Source organism: Rhea americana, unplaced genomic scaffold (genome assembly GCF_003343005.1).
Source record: "Rhea americana isolate MKP2758 unplaced genomic scaffold, rheAme1 scaffold_177, whole genome shotgun sequence".
Taxonomy (NCBI): domain Eukaryota; kingdom Metazoa; phylum Chordata; class Aves; order Rheiformes; family Rheidae; genus Rhea; species Rhea americana.
Genome location: NW_028185894.1, coordinates 289,848 through 307,953, shown reverse-complemented (window position 1 = coordinate 307,953; position 18,106 = coordinate 289,848).

The following is an 18,106-nucleotide window of genomic DNA, read 5'->3' as shown; positions in this document are numbered from 1 at the left end:
AAGATGTTCTGTTGGTATCGTACACTTCAGATCTGAGAAAGGCAAACTGCTCTGGAAGTACATTGCAATATTTTAAGAACTGGAGTTAGAAAAAGTCACTTGCTGAAAGGGAGAGAAGCACATCCTGCAGTCCTTGGGGCAGCGTCTTCCTCTGGATGCCTCTCACCACTTTGCAAATTAATCTTACACTCTCACATTACAATTCTTGCTGTTATGTGGCTGTTATATGGAAATCATGTTTTTGTCTTTCATATCCTTTTTGTGCTTGCAATGGACCATTCTGGATAGATGACCCCACAACTGCTAATTTATGCAGCTGTGTCAGCATGCTCTTGGAGGTTCAGAAATAATGGGGTGCTGAAAGGCAGCAATACGCCTTCTTTCTGCAACCTTTCTGYCACTTGAGAAGCTGTGAGTAAGGACAGAAGTTTGTCCTTACTGCTCACTGTCCACCATATTCATTCGCTTCTATTTTATAAATCTGTAAAACTGCTGCTTGTGTCTTGTCAAAATCCTGAAGTCTGATTTTGCTGGGATCCAAGATCTCAGCAAACACTATGCTATATAAAAGACAGAGCAAAGAGTCAATATGGATTGACTTCATGTTTGAAAAACTGGGACTCTCTAAGTCAGCTCCTGCAGCTCACGTGTGCTCTCTTTTCTGTGGCCAATGCGCTGAGGATGGGCACTCACTACTGCTTCAGGTCACTTTTAAGCTCCAGGGAACGGTGTTGGAGCTCCTGCCGCTGCGCTGGCAGCCACGGGCTGTGTGCAGGCAGGGAAGCAGGCTAGGGAGAAGTTACACTAGCCTGTGTCTATCAGATACTTTTGTAAAGCTAAGGCGTACAGCTATGAAATCTCAATTTTCAGCATCACCACCGCTGTTTGAAACCTTAGCTGGCAGTATGTGGTGTAAGCACAGTGCTTTGGGTAGTGACCAGCAGCTAGAAGAAGTCCTGGTTTTCCACTACAGTGTACTTTCTGCCTGTGCAACAAGGCTGAAGTGTAACAGGAAACACCTACTCAAAAATCTAAAAAGCTTCCTTTTTCCCCTTAAAGTCTTGTGTTCCTGAAACCAAAGCACAGTAAATCAAAAGGTCCTGCCTTAAATGAATTTGAAGTGCTCTTGAAAAAAAACTACCCCCAAGACAACTAACTCCCTAAGTCCCCAAAAGGAAGAGGAGGAGAACAAGATGGGACCTCTGAGAGGATTCATAAATCACATTGCAATGGACCTGGTACAGATGTTCTTGCCTTCAGGCCACCACAAAGCAGAGCCCCATAATGGGACTGAGCGGCCACGTGTGAAAGCAGACAGAGTACAGCTGACTTGGAGGAGATATGCTCCCTCTGGCACATACAGCACATGCTCGGTCCCTGCCCTGGCCTCCCTCTGTCCCTTCTGCCAAAAAATAAAGAAGCCAGATCAAACCTGTCATGGTCTGGAAGTCTTCAGCTATCTCTTTATTTTAACATGGTGTGCTTGGTCTGGTTTCCCGGTGCTTAATGCTTTGGCATAGCACTGAAAAAAACTGTCAGTTCTCCAGTTCTTGGATTCTGGCTTCCCACCTGGCCAGAGAGTGTTGTAGCCCTGGGCAGTGAAAACAGGAAAGAGAGGAAGGAAAGGGCTGGGCATTTCTCCACAGCCAAACCTTACACAAATTATAAGGGGCAACCAAGGAAATTCTAGCCCCGCACTGTCTGCTCATTTCCTGAGACTGCTGCAGAAGGCCTGGGCACCTCAGAGCAGACCCAGTCCCACACAGCTCCAGGTGCAGGTCAGGCTGTGCACCCTTCTCCCTTGGCAGGGGCTACCTCAAACCGCTGTCAGACTGCCTGCAAACTATCCATGTGTAAGAGCATCCTGAATCCCAAAGTGACCTTCTCCATGTGAACGGATTTTGCAGCTTCTTCCCTAGTTCTCCAGGCAACTTTAGGATCACAGGAAAAAGAAAGCCTGCACATCACGTGGAAGCCATGCACTAAGTTTGGGAAGAAGAAGAGTAGGTGGCAGATGAAGCTTAAGGGCAGGTTCTTCTGCAGGTTAYCTCACTGCAGAAGGTCACTAAGGTTTCCCTCCATGTCCTCTGGTKGGTACCCATGACAACAACAATGGAAAGAAAATGAATCTAAGTCTTACTTGTGTTGCAATTAGCTGTGAAGGGATTATGCTTTTGTTTTCTATGTACCAGGCCATCCTCTGTGCCAGTATCCCGGGGCTCTGATGTGTGCAGAGACAAGCAGCCACCTTGCCTTTGGCYTTGCAGAGGCACAGAAGCAGGAAAATGTCATGTGATTTGCACATACCAGCTTGGGATATGTTATTTTTCTTCTTCTTCTTCTCCACGCCCCCCCCCCCGCCTTTGATTTGTCCTTATTTCAAGAAGAACGAATCATTCTCACTGGGAATATTTTGTTCTTGGAGGGGGGGGGAGGAAAAGACACATCAGGAATTCTGACAGGCTTTGGCGCAGCCAATACCTGGGTGGCATATTGTATTTAGAATAGTCTCCAAAAATAACTAGGACCACAAAAGGGGGRAAAATAATAAGGATAATTAACTAGTTTCCATCTCCAAATGCTTTGGAGACATGAGCTAATCAGTTTGTAGACACATAGAAGCACACACAATGTCTGTAATTAGTTTGTTCTCCTACTTCCTTACTTCTTTCTCCAGCAGATTGCCCGTGGAGATCCCTATCAGGAGAACAGGTCTCTTTTTGCCCCTTCTGCAGAGGCCTGACAGTCSTGTGTCTGCTCAAAGTGCACTGTGTTTCTTTCAGTCTGTCTGTCTCACTACTTCCCTCCCCTGCTGGCCAAGATCAAATTTCACTAAATGAATCACAGTCTAGTGGAAACTCCCTCTGATCTTTGCCAAGAAATGCAAAGCTGATGAAAACGAGACTTGCAGCCAAAGGGAATTTAACATGGTTCCTCACTGGCTGACACCAACTGGGTTCCCATTACAGTTGGTTGCTTCCAGTTGTCCTAGTGATGTTTTCAGCCTGGCACTTCTCCTCCACCTGGGGCATCTTTCCCAGCATTATAATGTTCATTGCTAGGTGTCACATCACACCTTTGAGGCCCTGGTAGCCACAGATCATTTGGTTGTTTCCTTGCACCTAGGTGTTTCTTGTTGCCTTTTTTTTTTTCCAATGAAAAGACTTCATTGASACCAAGTGCCCATCCATCCAGGTCACTAGCATGGATTTAAACATCCTCTCTTCTCAGTTGGGAATTTTTTGTCTGATGCAGTTCTGCCATTGGACCTTAGTTCCCTCTCTGATGACTTGATAGGTCTGCTAATTTCAGTGCGTGATCTATCAGATGAGGTAATTTCTGATGGAGAACTTTGAGTCCTATCCCAGGCAGGCCTGGCTCGCTGTATAAACCTAGGAAGTGTTATTTTGACCTTCTTTTTCTCCACCTGTAAAATGAGTGGAATAAACTCCCTTTCATAAAATACTTTGTGAAAGACACTAGATTAGAACTCAAGGGATACACTAGATTAGAACACAAGGGATCTTGTGATGGAGAGAAACCACTGTGTGGCAAGCTGGGGCCCTCCAGCACACAGAAAGGAGGTTCCTTCATGCTACCCTCAAGCTAAACCCCAAGGATATAGTACAAATCTTTTCTTCAGCTCTAGGCAGATATGCTGAAGAGGAGGTGCTGAGAAATGAACAAAACTGCAGAGTTACTGAAAAACTCTGTTGCCGTAAGCCTTTGAGCTCCCTCTATGTAATCACTAGGATGCTGCTGTGGAATGCCGTCTTCGGCCCTGATGGTAAGGCCCAAGCTTTCTCCTGCCTGCTTGTGCACTTTGCTCAAGTCTCCTTATGTCTCTGTTGTCCACATGTCCAGAAACAGACCTGCACCTGCAGAAGATCATGGCAAACCATTAAAGAGAAGCCCCTAAGGTCTTTGGGTCAATAGGAAGCTCTTCACCCCTGAGTCTGCATGGGCTCCTGGGTAGGACAACCTGCACTGTTTCCCTCCGACTCTYCTCAGAGCACTCCCTCTGCCAGAAACAGAGGAGCATGGGGCTGCAGGGAAGCTGCAGCTCCATCAGGCTGCTGATGTAGCTCCCCAGGCAGCACCGTGGGCAGTGTGTGCTCAACAGGGGCAAGACCAAAGCACTACATCCTCATCTCCTTATTCTCCCACCTTCACCTTTCATCTTGCCTTTCCCCTTCTGCCTCTTCCTCTAGCCCTTTAAAGTACTTTCTGTTCTCTCTCTCTCCTCTCAGGCTCTGTTTCTTTGCTTATCCCGCCTGCTTTCACTCTCTCATTCCCTCACCTCCCACCCCCTTCCCTCTTATTTTCTCTCCTCTTCACTCCACCTCTCATCCATGTCTCTTCACCCTATCTGGCTCCTCTTCTCCTGGAGGCTGTTGGTGAAGTGTGATGAATGCCCTCCATGAGAGGGAGAAACAGCTCAGGCCCCACTTCCCAGCTTTCCTCGGCCAAGCCTCTTCCAGCTCCACATCAGGAAAACTAGCTCCAGCAGCTCCAGCCAGCAAAGGCCCCACATGGGCCAGGAGCTCATAAAGCCCAGGTGTGTTATAGCTCTGCTTTGCCACCGCTCTGAGAACATGAGCCTCCCCAGGAGCAGAGCACTGCCTGCCCGGGGAGCAAAAAGCAATGCCAAGGACCAACCGGGCCAGGGGTCATGTTTCTGCCAGGAGAAGGCAAYGAGCCCCTGCTGCCTGATACACTCCTCCACCCACACACAATTTTGCCAGGGAGAACCACAAACCCTTATCAGGATTCAGCCTCTTGCTGTTAGGAAGAATAATCATTTTCCTTTCTTGGTCTCCCCACTCTCCCTCTAACACTCTACTCTTTCTTTCTCTCTCATCTATTTCCTTTGACACTGGTCCCAGGCCCACTGCCAAGTCTCAGATCCATTAGTGAGGTGCCTTGCTGACTGAAGCACAAATCGGGATGGATCCGGGTACAATTAGCAGCTTCTAGCACCTCATCTGGAAGGCATTAACTTGGCTTTTGAGGGAGGGGGCTATGGGTTGGGAGGAGAAGAGAGAAATAAGAGGGACTGGATCTAAATGCCAAAGAGAATAAATAAGCTATTTCTACTACGCTTAGGAACCACCATCCAGCATCTGACAGTAACATACAAACAGATGTGTAATAGCTATTTGCAGGGACCATCTTTCATGTACCATGTCAGTGTGCCCCACAGATCTTCCTTCCCCGGAGAAGGTGATTAGTGGCCCAGGTAGGTACCAAGATGGCATGAAAGTGTACGGTAAGCCACAGCCTGCAAAATGATACCCCCCTTGGGTTTCCCTCACAAACCAAGGCTGGTGGTTATGGTATCTGTAACTGCACTTTAGTCTACATTGCCCTCCATTTCCTATGGTGCTCTACTCTGTCTGGCTCTCAGTGTTTTAAAAAGGCCTAAGAACATGATGCTGTAGCATCTCTCTTACAACTGAAGAGCCAAGACAGACTAGGATAAACAGATTATGATGACCCATATGCATGTTGTAGACTATGAAGCCCCAGATAATACAGTTCTAATCAAGCCAGGACTCTTGATAAGATATATTAGCCTTAGTTTTCTTTACCCAGCCATGTATACACTTTGAAGAAAAATCTTAGTATTGCTGTGAGTGGCCTCTACTCCATTTCTTAGCTCACCTCATAGCCACCTTTGAATCACACTTGTGCCATGACCTAGATGATCTCCAGAGGTCTCTCCCAACCTCAACCATTCTGTGTGATACCTGATTCAAGGCAGCTGTATCTGCACTGTCTTTGGACACATGTGTGAAATTCAGGTCAGCATATGTCTCATCCCTTCTCCTGTAACATCTGTCCTCCAGGTTCAAGTTTCCCTGCTCCCTAGCTAGCTTGCTCCAGTCTGAAGCCAGGGGCTGGGGCTTTAGGCACCTTTCTGTCCTAAGTTAATTTGACAGAGTAAATATGCTCATAGTATGACCCTCATGTTCGCAGAAGGAGTATGCTGGTTTTGGGGCACAAAGATGCTATCACAGCATGTCTCCAAGGGATGAAGAGATTGCTGACTGGGAGAAAAGGTGACAGTCAGAGTGAGTTTGCCTGCATCCTGGTGTTCCAGAATAAGTGTTGGCAACCCATGTACATGTTCTTTGTCACCTCTGAAGAAAAATAGGCTTTGTATTCTCCTTTAACTTGTCCTCCTTTTCCTTCCTTATAAAAGAGGCTTGAGCCAGCCCGTTCATTGCCCGTGCTTTTCCTTTCCATCAGGTCTCAGCCTTGGGGAGAACACAGTGTGGGAGTGGGGAAATGCGGGGCTGCCCCAGGACCTGCTGTGGTGATGGAGCAGTCTGCTGGGAACCAGGATGCTAAGCATCGTCAGGAGCTGTCGGCAGCAGGTGGCTGGCATGTATCTGAAATGGTGCGTGTCGAGCAGGGAGCATTCAAGGGAAAACTAAACAGAAATTGCAATCTCTTCATGTGGGAGAGCCCACTAGACAGAAAAGCACGGGGGTCTTGCTTTCATTTGTTCATCTGGGTATGTTCCCACTACCCAGATGCCAGTGCCTTGATGCTCCCAGATCCCCCTGGCTGTAGCACACACAGGCTGTTCCATCTCCCAGGACCACCTGCTGACGGGGAAGCCAAGACTTCCTCTGAGCCAGTGATCTCATATTATTCCTACACAGGCAGAGGCTGAAGGTAGCTGGAAACATCTCTAAAAGCAGTTTTTTCCTATACAAGCTTTTGCCAAATGATGGTCTGTGAAGCACTGCTGATTAGTGAGGTTGTGGCAAGTGAGCTGCACCTGGGCTGAGAGGCCATCTCACCTTTCTGATGCTTCCAGCTGCAACAGTGGTGACACACGTGTGGGTGCCTAAGGCTGTTAATATTTGACGGTTCAAAAAGTTTAGGATGTGTTGCTACATACTGTGTCCCCAGTTGTTTTCTGGCCTGTAGATATGCTTATGGCAAGGCAAAGGTGGTGATGGTTTGTCCTGCTGAGAGAAACAGGTCTGGCACTGGTTTGTGTTGGGATAGCAGAGCAGAACAGTGAAATGACTGGAGGGATGTTCTACAACTGCCTTCTGTGCTTTCAGTACAAGGAAGCAGAAACGCAAGGCACAAGAGGAAACCTGAGCTTCCTCCAGCCCTGTCAATGCCTCTTGTTAGCAAGCCCTGGTAGGAGAAGCTGTGAATTCCCCAGAGCCAGGGCCACTGAAACATTTTCTGTGAGGGCAGAAAGCAGGACGTTCATCTTCTCAGCATCCTTGTTCCTTGGCCCATTATCACAAGAAGGCTGCCCTGTGGTATGCTGCCTTTCCAAGCATTTGAGCATTCAGATAGGCAATGCTTGGAGAAGAATGATGTAAAATAGCATCGGAGAGCCTCCTCCAGCTAAGGAGTGCCCAGCAGATAGGAGAGGGACAGAAAGGGGACGGCAGGTGTGCAATGACTGGCGCTAGCACAGTGCTAATGGGAAGTGCACCCCGGGCCTGGGTACCACCATGCAGGCTGTAGCAGGGTGAGGAGCAGGCGATGAGGAAGGATGTGTAGCCCCAGGAAGCCGCGGGAGTGAGTGTATAGCCTTCCCCCCCGGCTGTGAGCAGCTCAGCCTTGCCTACATATTTCGCGGCCGAGGGGAACACACGCACACGCTCTGTCGGCGGCTGCCTGCACGTACTCCCTTGTTTTCCAAGCCGGGATAGAGGGAGAAGGCCTGGTTTCGGTTAAGCCCTCAGTCACACGAAGATGCCTTTCCTATTACTCTTTTGTTTTTCCTTCTAAGTAACATTTCCAATTAACTCTTCCAACTCTCTCCTGTAGTGCAGCCTGCCCTGCCTGAGGGCTGCCCAGGCCAGAGCCAATTAGGGAACAACGGGGAGTTGTTCAAATCAAGGGCTGGAAACCCCCCAGCCCCACACGCTGGACCTCGGCACACGGGAAGGGAGACACCACTGAGAAGAGCTGCAAGACCAGGATGAAGACACTCCAGTATCATAGTACTATAATACTGAGCATGGTAGAAATACCTAAAGAGTCAGTCATGACATTATCATGACTGAATTTGGCTCCAAACTTCAGATCTGCAAAGGGGGAGGGGGAGGGAAAGAAAACATGCAAAGGCCTTTTCAAAACCAAAGACCACAAGAAAAAACTTCCTATAAACAAATCAAATGGAAATATTTTTTTTAGTTTTATAAACATTCCCCCTTGAAGCATTCAACCCAAATATTGCATCACTGTGCTAAGACATAAACAAACCTTACAGTGAAAGAGATGCAAACCAACAATCAACTAGCCTGTTTGCCTTGTCCAGGCTGTGAGAAGTGCAAAAAATAAACAAACAGGGCAAAGAGTGACAAGCAAAAGAGAGATGGCTGAGGAATTCTGGTTTGAATATTCAAAGGAAGGGAGGAACTCCCCAAATGAGCTTCAGTAAGGAAATTGAACTCCTTCAGGGAAATTCATGGCTCTGGCAAGTCATAGGACACCATCCAGATTTGACTTTCAGAATGCAAAGTAGTGTCTGTTTTTTTTTCCAAAAAATATTAACCCTTTGTAATATCATTTTTAAAATGCATTTGACATGAATATCTCTCGTATTTATTTTTGCGGTGCTTATAATGGGGTTAGCAAGGAGAAAACTGGTAAAGCTGTGTTGCATTTCATATTGCATCTTGCTTGCACTACAGGGAGTTCACCCACTTGCCCATGAGAAGAGTGTTACCCTCTGAGCTGCAGTTACCAGGCTTTCAGCAGGAGGCAGAGGTCTGGGGTCTGGGCTTTGGTTTGTAAAAATCTTTAGAGGCACTTTAGAAGGATGAATTTGGTACTAAAGTAGAAAACGTAAAGAACATCATGCACCCAAGAATCAGCAGCATAAGGTGATGCTGTGGGCTTCAGGGCCCTCTTTTTTTCTTGCTCTATTTTTCTGTAATTCCCTCAACTGGCACTACCTAGTTTCTCACATTTTGAGAGTGTACTATGATCCTGCACACTGAGTAACTCTGTCCTGACAAGACCTGCCTCCAAGCCCTCGTCCTCATGCAGGTGAGGAAGGCTCTTTAGACACAACCTTGTACCATTTTCAAGTTCAGTGGCTCTGGTCAAGCTGTCCACAGCACTGTACATAACAGCAAAACTTCTAAGATCATTTGATCTCCATAGATTCACTACAAAAGCTTCTCGATGCATGCTTTGGTCTAGCAGGAATGATTTCAGGTGCTGCTAGAGGACCTGATTCATGAGAGGAGACTGAAAGAATAAGGGGCCTCATAAGGGGCTCTCGTGTTACATACATCTACGGTGGTGTGAATTCAGGGGAGTTTACAGCAGGGTAACTGAGGGAGAATCAGGCCAAGATCAAGTATATCTGTCTGACCAGCAGACAGGGTCAAAGACCTGTAAACACTAAGCAGATATGCTCCAAAACAGTAGAACCGGAARTAATGAGATGAACTAAAGCAGTGTAAAATTTAAGTTGTATAGAAAAGATCACAGCCCTCACCCTCTCTCTGAGCCTTTTTTATGCCTTCTGTAAGAAGCTTCTAGGGTTCGCCTATATCAGTCAAGAAAGCRGCTTAAACGGGTCTTAGGCCTAGTACAATCTAGCATGCAAGGAACAGACTAGATCATGAGTATTTTGAGGACTGATTGCTTGCAAGACTTCCGAAGGTGGTCCACAAGAGGATTATAACATCATTCTCCAAATTCCCCCAGTATACTCACACCTCATGCAATATTCTCACACATGCAATCAAACGAAATGGAGGGGAATAAAAGCAGCTAGTAGAAATGAAAGATGTAAAATTTCAAAGCTTAGCCTGACTTTTATTTGGCAGTAACTGTAGGCTGCTGTGTAGTATCACTCCACAAAAGAATCTGTGGATTTTCTTTTTTCTTTTTTTTTCCTCTCCCAGAGGGTTAGTTTGCTCTTTGGATTAAGAAATGATCCGAAAAGCTAAGTTACACAACCTTTTAAGGTTCTCAGAGASTGTAAACTCCTGAGCACCATGGCCTTGATATCAGCTGTGATTCTGTTTTCTAAAAGAGGACCTGATTTCTTAAGTTACAAAGAAATGAGTGGTAGATTCTCTGAGATCCTGATCTTTAAAATGCAGTGGAACCGTGCATGCRCCCAGCCTAATGAGAAGAGAAAAGAGGGCACATTCAGAGAGGCACAGAGCTGTAAGAAGAGCTCTTCCTGCCTTTTACACAGTCTTCAGATTGCAGAGGGATAACAGTATTCACTGGATATGCCACATAAAAGTAGCGTTTCAGAGAGGACAGTATTAAAAGGATACTGTGGATAGGCAATGCATAGCTAGACTAAGCCAAAGGAGAGGGACTTAAAACAGYTCAGAAGTCAGTGCCTGTAAAGTCAACACTGGAGAAATGGAGATACTGCTCAGGACAATAAAAAAGCATCACACTAGGAATAATGAATAAATAGGAAAGCTGCAGGTTAGTAACAYGATGTTTTGTGGGACGCTTTAGGAAATGTGTCTGATCTACCGACAATTTCAGCTCAGTTTACAGAGAGTGCCATGCTGTCAGCTTCCAGCCTGAAAGGACGGAGTGGTTATGCCTTTTTCAGTAGTCAGATAACTGGAAACAATAAGACCCTACCCAAGGCTAAGAGCTCCATGGTAAGGCCCAATGGGAAGTTGAYGTGTGGGCTTAGGGGCTTCCAGCCTATGGCCGCTGGGGCTGGAGGGATGGCTAGCTGGGTTTAGGGGAGAGCCAGCAGCCAGCAAGAGAAGCCCTTGAGAGCCTCACCCAAGAGCAGGCAGTGACAGGCATGAGAAGGGAYGCACAAGGAGCATCACCATTTGCTACTATTGCTGTCTGCCACAGCAGTGTTTGGGCCTGCAGGGTGCAGAGGTCCCTCTGAGACAGACAAGAGCACACCAAAGAGTAGCCTGGCTTTCAGGCAGTCTCTCAAGGAAGCTCTGCTGGAGGGTGCCCCAGATTGGCCAGCTGCATGAGCATAATGGAGAAGGTAATTTTATGGAGGGTGACACCTCTGACATTGCTTTGGGAGATCAGGAATGACCTCTGACCAGCTGGCCCTTCTGGGTAGACAGAGTTTACCCCTGGGAAACCTCCACCAGACCTGGTGGCTTGTGCCAGCCCTGACTTTGGCACCATGAGCTCAGAGTGGATCCTGGTGCTCCCAGGCATGTGTCTGGGGCCATGGGCTCTCCTGTGGGCTGAGCCCAGAGTGGGACCTGCTAGTGTCGCAGGCACTTCCTTTCGCTCCCCCTGGCGCCTCGCTGTCTTGAGGCCTTGGTCACTGGGGCTGGGATGTAGGTTACCAAATTTTTTCCACGCTGTTTCTCTGGGATCCCTGACAGAGCCCATCAGAGCTGCCTTTTATCAGCTCTGCACGCCTTACTGAGCCCATCATGACTCACACACACAATGTGCTCCGCGCTGGATTAACCCGGCCGGCTTTCATGCTTGGAATGTGGGCGATGGGCATGCTAGAGGGGTACGGACGTGGATGCAGGGGGAACAGGCGCCAGAGAAACTAGATACCAAACCCTTTCATTTCTTGAAGATCAGGACTTGTTTGAGGGCTATTCAAGGGGGCAAGGTAGGAACAAACCATAGGCAATGAAAAAAATAAAAGAAGTAAAGGCAAAAGGTGTGTGGGAAAGTGGTGGAGGACAAGGAAAGGTTATAGATTAATAATAGATGTATAAATGGACTACAATAAAGACAGAATTAAATGTAAATGGATATCTACGAGTCTTAAAATGTAAGCTCCTTTGCTGATATATATGACAGCTAGCTATTTAATACAGATGTAATTACTCAGGGACTAAAAACGGCCAAAGGGATCTTTTCACTCTTCAGCATTAACCTAGATCACCTTTAAGATGCCTCTCCAACTTGACTGATGATGTATCTAAACCCTGTATGACTCCAGATTAAGGGAATCAGCAAAAAGCGTGATATCCTAAATCCAGCGAAGCCTATAGTGATGGGAATAGGACTCCCACAGACCAGTGTAGGTTTCCATGCAAAGTCTGGTCTGCAGAAGAGAGAAGTGGTTCATCTAACATGAGAAGAAATGACCTRTTTTTTCAACAAACTTCTGTAAGCCTAAAAATGGACAGCAGGGKAAACAGTACAGTAAGAGCCACCTAACCTGATACCRTGTAGATACCTCACCTTCTCTGCTGTGATTCCTAGCTGAAGGTGTGTACGCAACAGAAAAMCCCTGATTTTTYCATRAGCTGGTCATGTTGTGGATGTGCAYRTGCGTGTGCATGTGCGTGTATACACACAATTTGTGTGTGCATATATACATGTATATATATGTGTATATATATATATGTAYGTATATCCTCTGTATCCACTTCACCTGCATCCTAAAGTTTCCAAATCTTTTTCTGTGAAGGACCTGAATACCTGAATAACCTTGCCTACTACTGAAATTTCACCTTCTCAGGGGTAAAACATGATCCCTGTGTAATAGCACATAGCAACACAGCACAACAGGAAGCRCATGATCTTGTTTTTACATCTTGTCATCAAGGCAGCACCTCCTATCGTTACTCTGAGATGGATTTTGGCAATGATTCCAAATGCAGGAGGACATTTACTGAATAATCAGCACTACCTCTTTCTGTGCACAGCAGGTTCGTGATGCTCTTCAATCCAACCTCAGGACTTCCCACATCCAGTGTGATAGCACTGGCAATGAGGTGTGTGGTCCTAATCACAAATGTGATTGCATTCACTTTCACTGCATGAGAAGTTTTACACTGTAGAAGAGTTCTGAGGAAGGAAATCAGAATCCTAGAAAAAAAGTCTATTTATTTCAGGGCATTGATCTGAGCTCCTTACTCAAGTAAAACAAAAGGTTTTGCTCACTGGGTTTGGTAATTTCCAACTAACAAAACCTTTTCTTAAAGACCTTGTCCTTTGCCTGAAATGTTGAGTGACATTTCAACATTTGGAAAGTTGAGTGAATTGGGTCATCTCGTAGACTCAGGGGCCCATTCATTGTCCAAATATTTTTATCAATGAACGGACTGCAAATAGAACAGTACTTTTTTAGAACAGCCAGCATATATATAGTACAAGACCTAGAGTATAGGCACAGCTGCATCTGTATATAAGATATTTTATACCAATATAGCTACCACTGCACAAAAGGAGAACAGTAACCATGCGGGGCTATGTCTGGTTTGAAATGSGGTTGTATCAGTAAAACTATACTTTGTTAAACAAGGCAGAGCTGGCCCTGGAGAGCCTAGGCCCTGGTGCAAGACGGGTACAAGATGGGTCACTAAAAATTTCATCTCTAAAGCAGAACTTAAGTTTTTCCTTCTTGGCAAGATCTGAATGGGTGTAAAGGGTAGGTTATTTTCAACACCATTAGAGGGCCTCTCTCCCCTCGCCCTTCCCTTCTCCTTCCCCCTCACTTTYAGGGGGAGCCGACACAGGGTCCTGGTACCCCCATGTGGGACCAAATATCTAAAAATGAGATGTTGCAATGTTCCCCATTTCAGTGCCGAAGTGCCTTTGACACAGCCACAGCAAGTTCATTTCCTCCTCCACTTTCTCCTAGTTTAATTTACACCTTGTCACAGTGTTTACTAGTTTCTCAGCATAAAAGTTTCACCCTTTGGCTTTAGGGTTGGGTTTACACTTGAGGTTACAAATACATACAACAGATAATAAAATCTCAGTGAGCATAAAACGTTTCTGTTTGAGCTCAAGGTAAACTTGTCATAATCAAGACTATGTCCCTGACTTGGGTCCTAGCGGTGAAATTAAGCTGACATCAAGTTGGTTTAGTTTAAACCAGTACAGATTTCCTAATATAGACAGACCCTACCTTCTTGTTCTCCCCCTTCCCCATCCCARTTTAGCTCTCTGAGTTTTGATGACTGAATCACTTTCTTCGTTTCTCTGATTTCTTTCCTAATCTTCTGCCTCTGAAAGATGCTCAGTTCCCGAATCCCTKTACAAATACACTTTCTTCACTAAGCTTCTCACCAGCCAAACAWGGTTTTATTTGTTTATTTAATTTGACATGCCGAGAGAGAAATGATCCCATTTCCTATGGATTATCGAAGTAACAAATAGCTTTACAAGAGGGTAAACAAAGTAAAACTCAGGCTGAAATTCCTTTGAACTAGGAGCTGCCCATTCACTTCACTTTCTAATGTGAATTTTTTCCCCTCTCTTTGCAATCGCACTCAGGATGACTTGCTGGCCACTTCGAATCAAAGCTGTTCCCCTCAGCCTGCTTCTGGGGATGATCTAATCCCAGCCTCTTTTTACTTCTCTTCATCAAACTAACCGTAAATTCCCAACAATACRGCCAGACAGCTTTGTACTTGCTCACGGAAGGAGGATTTTCTCCATCTTGTCTTTGGCTCCACAGCCCATTTCCTCCATGCCATCTTCCTTCCATGTGCCATTTCTGTAAAAGGTAAGAGCGAAAAAAAAGCAGAGGGACAAATCCTGGAGTCCCGATGGAGGCACGAATGCTGCATTAATTTCACTGGGAGTTTTGCATTGACACCTGAAAGTGTCACTCTGTGCATGCACCTCCTGCGATGTGTATTTCTGAAAAGAAACGAGACCGAATCTGGGCTAAAATTTTAAGGACTCGGAACCAGAGACCYTGCTGAGCTCCCTGTGGGATGACAGACCCAGCAGCAAGCAGATCACAAGCAGCACTGAAGTTTTTGGGGTGCTTGGCCGTGGGGGCTAGGCTCTGCTCTGCTCCTATACTCCCCCTRCCATTTCCCTCTATTTATTAGTCCTGCTGTAATTGGAAGGCATGTGTGGATGAATTAAACATAGCGGGACGGATGAGAAAACTCTCCTTCTTAGCTGGCTGAATGAGCAAATTTAACTGAGCCTGTTACCCACTGAGTATCTTGCCGAAATGCCAGGGTCCAGTTTCCTTTGAGCTCGCCCTTTCATCTGGAGTCCCTCGATGCCCCCCGCCTTGCTCCGTACAATATCACACAGCTGGAGCTTCAGCAGCCCCAAGGAGGAGGCTATGCCTTGAAAGGGAGCAGCAACGACAATTTTGCCCGGCACTGGAGAAGGCCAGGCTCGGTCCAGCAAGCCGGTAACAAGGAGTGCACTGGGATTGGGGCGGCTACTAAGGGTGAGAGGTCCTCTTGCTGCACCTTCTGCCTCGTCAGCCACCCACAGGAAAAAAAAGATTCCTTATGGCAAAGGAGTGCTGCACTGTGGCATCCAACCAAAGATGTTTCAACAGAGGCTAGTGGGCAGAGCAGCTCATGAAGCACATCGCTGCACTCTCATTTCTTCCTCCTGAGCATAAGGTGGGAATGCAACCCTGCAAGGTTACAAAGCTGGCCCCTTTTTCCCCAGCGTTAAACAAACCCTGGGGCAGGTCTTTGCACAAGGTAGCTCTAGTTCTTTCTCTCCTCTTTCTTCCCACCTCTCYAGTCCTAAAACTAGTCAGGGCTAATTCAATTCCTGTTTTAATTTAGGACAGTTTACGACTGCTCTAAATTAGGAAACCACTGTTTTTCAGACTAGGCAGGTGCTAGAGGTCTCAGCACTTCTAAAAATTAGGCCACTTAGTGAGGTGTCTACATATGGATTTAGCACCTAAGAACTGTGTTACTGAGCAACGAAAAGAAAACCTTGGAATTTGGGAAACAGTTTTTTAAATGATAATTAGACAGTGAAGTTAACATTGTGGAGGAAGGTTTGTTTTTAACTTGATAAACCTAACTGTTCAGATATCAAGTTTACGGGCCATCAATACATATTTCCTAGAAACTAAAGAAACAGTTCAGAAAAACCAATTTTGACATTTTCAGTACACCTATCATAAAAAAACCCAAGAAACCCAAAAGTTTAAAAGCATAAAAACCTAAATCATTGAAGTCATCTTTGTACATGAGAAATGGGTAAGCTAGGAGCATAGGTGCCTCTTTACAGTACAAGTCAACAGGAATAACTCTGAAACCTAATGATGACACAAGGATAAACTGTTTCACCTTCTTTGACTGAGGGACTTGACTCCAGCAAGACTTTCGACACTGTCTCCTATAACATCCTCCTAGATAAGCTCTAAAAGTGTGGGTTAGATGAGTAGACAGTGAGCTGCATTGAGAACTAGCTGAAAGGCAAAGCTCAGAGGGTTGAGATCAGTGGCACAGTCTAGCTGGAGGCCTGTATCTAGTGGTGTACCTTAGGGACAAACTTGTTCAACTTAYTCGTCAGTGACCTGGATGAGGGGACAGAGTGCCTCCTCAGCAAGTTTGCAGAGGATACCAACCTGGGAGGAGTGGCTGACACACCTGAGGGCTGTGCTGCCATWCAGAGAGACCTGGACAGGCTGGAGAGCTGGGYRGAGAGGAACCTCCTGAGGTTCAACAAGGGCAAGTGCAGAGTCCTGCACCTAKGGAGAAATAACCCTAGGCACCAGTACAAGGTGGGGGCTGACCTGCTGGAGAGCAGCTCTGCAGAGAAGGACCTGGGAGTGCTGGTGGATGACAAGTTGACCATGAGCCAGCAATGTGCTCTTGTGGCCAAGAAGACCAGTGGTATCCTGGGGTGCATTCAGAAGAGTGTTGCCAGCAGGTCGAGGGAGGTGATCCTGCCCCTCTGCTCAGCCCTGGGGAGGCCTCATCTYGAGTACTGTGTCCAGTYSTGGGCTCCCCAGAGGGGAAAGGGAGGGAAATGGAGCTACTGGAAAGAGTCCAGCATAGGGCTACAAGGTGATTAGAGGACTGGAGCATCTGCCCTATGAGGAAAGGCTGTGAGAGCTGGGCCTGTTTAGCCTGGAGAAGAGAGGACTGAGGGGGGTCTTATTAATGTCTATAAATACCTTAAGAGAAGGTGTCAAGAGGATGAGGTCAGACTCTTTGCAGYGGTGCCAAGCAACAGGACAAGAGGTAACAGGCACAAACTGAAACACAGGAAGTTCCACCTGAATATGAGGAAGAACTTCTTTACTGTGAGAGTGACAGAGCACTGRAACAGGTTGCCCAGAGGTTGTGGGATCTCCTTCTCTGGAGATATGCAAAACCCACCTGCACGTGATCCTGTCTAATATGTTCTGTGTGACCCTGCTTGAGCAGAGAGGTTGGACTAGATGATCTCCAGAGGTCCCTTGCAACCTCAACCATTCTGTGTTTCCGTGATTCTGTAACTTCAGATTCAGAAACTGTACATCTTCCTTATCACCTGTGCTCCGTGCATGGTAAAGGGGTAAGAAACCTGTCCATGTTTCCTTTAACTCTCCCATTCTGATCTGTTTTTCAGGGATGGCAGATTATTTCAAGGTAGTGCTGACAGAAAGGCTTCAAAGGATAGATGATACCCTTACAACTCCAGGTTAATCTTCTAGTCTGTATGTTGTTGGGCATGTATTCATCTTTACAGTGAGAGGAGGCAGCAAGCAGGAGTTGGGTTGGTTTAATTGCAGATTTGTGTCTTCGCTTTTCTTGAAAAGTTGTGCCTGAAACATTTTCCTGACCRCAATCACCTGCTGGGGGGTGGCTGTAAGAGAAAAAGGAGCCAAACAGTGCCAGAAGCACATGGTGGTAGATCTGGGGAAGATGGGAAACCCAGCACGGGGGAGAAACATACAGAGAGATGCTCTGCAAACACCGTGGAGAGGGAGTACTCTTGCTCTGCAGCAGTGATGTCATTTAATGAGAGAYGGGTCCTCACTCCTTCCCTCCTGCCATGATTTACTGACCACATGGTAACCTCTCGATACCCTCTTGTCTCTGAGTCTTCCACATTTGCCAAAGGCTCCTTGCATCCTGACCCTTTACTCCTACAAGGAGTGTCTGGCAATGGCAAGCTTCRGGGAAACACAGCGTTTCTGAAGTCCAAATCCATGACCCAGAGAAAAGGCAATTCCATGTGGGAATGGAAAGAGCTCATGTGAAGCTCGTAGGAGGTCTCCTTCACTTGGAAGGAAGGAGAACTGTCTCAAAGCTTGCACAGCAATGCCTCAGCCGCCTTCCCCACACGGGTCAGAGGACGGGCCTCAGGCCCAAGCCAGGCATGGGACCAGGCACAGCCCACCTCCGTCTCCCCTGCCGCACAGTGTTGTGCATGGGCTGCTTCCCCTGGGAGTCTCCTAGTCCAT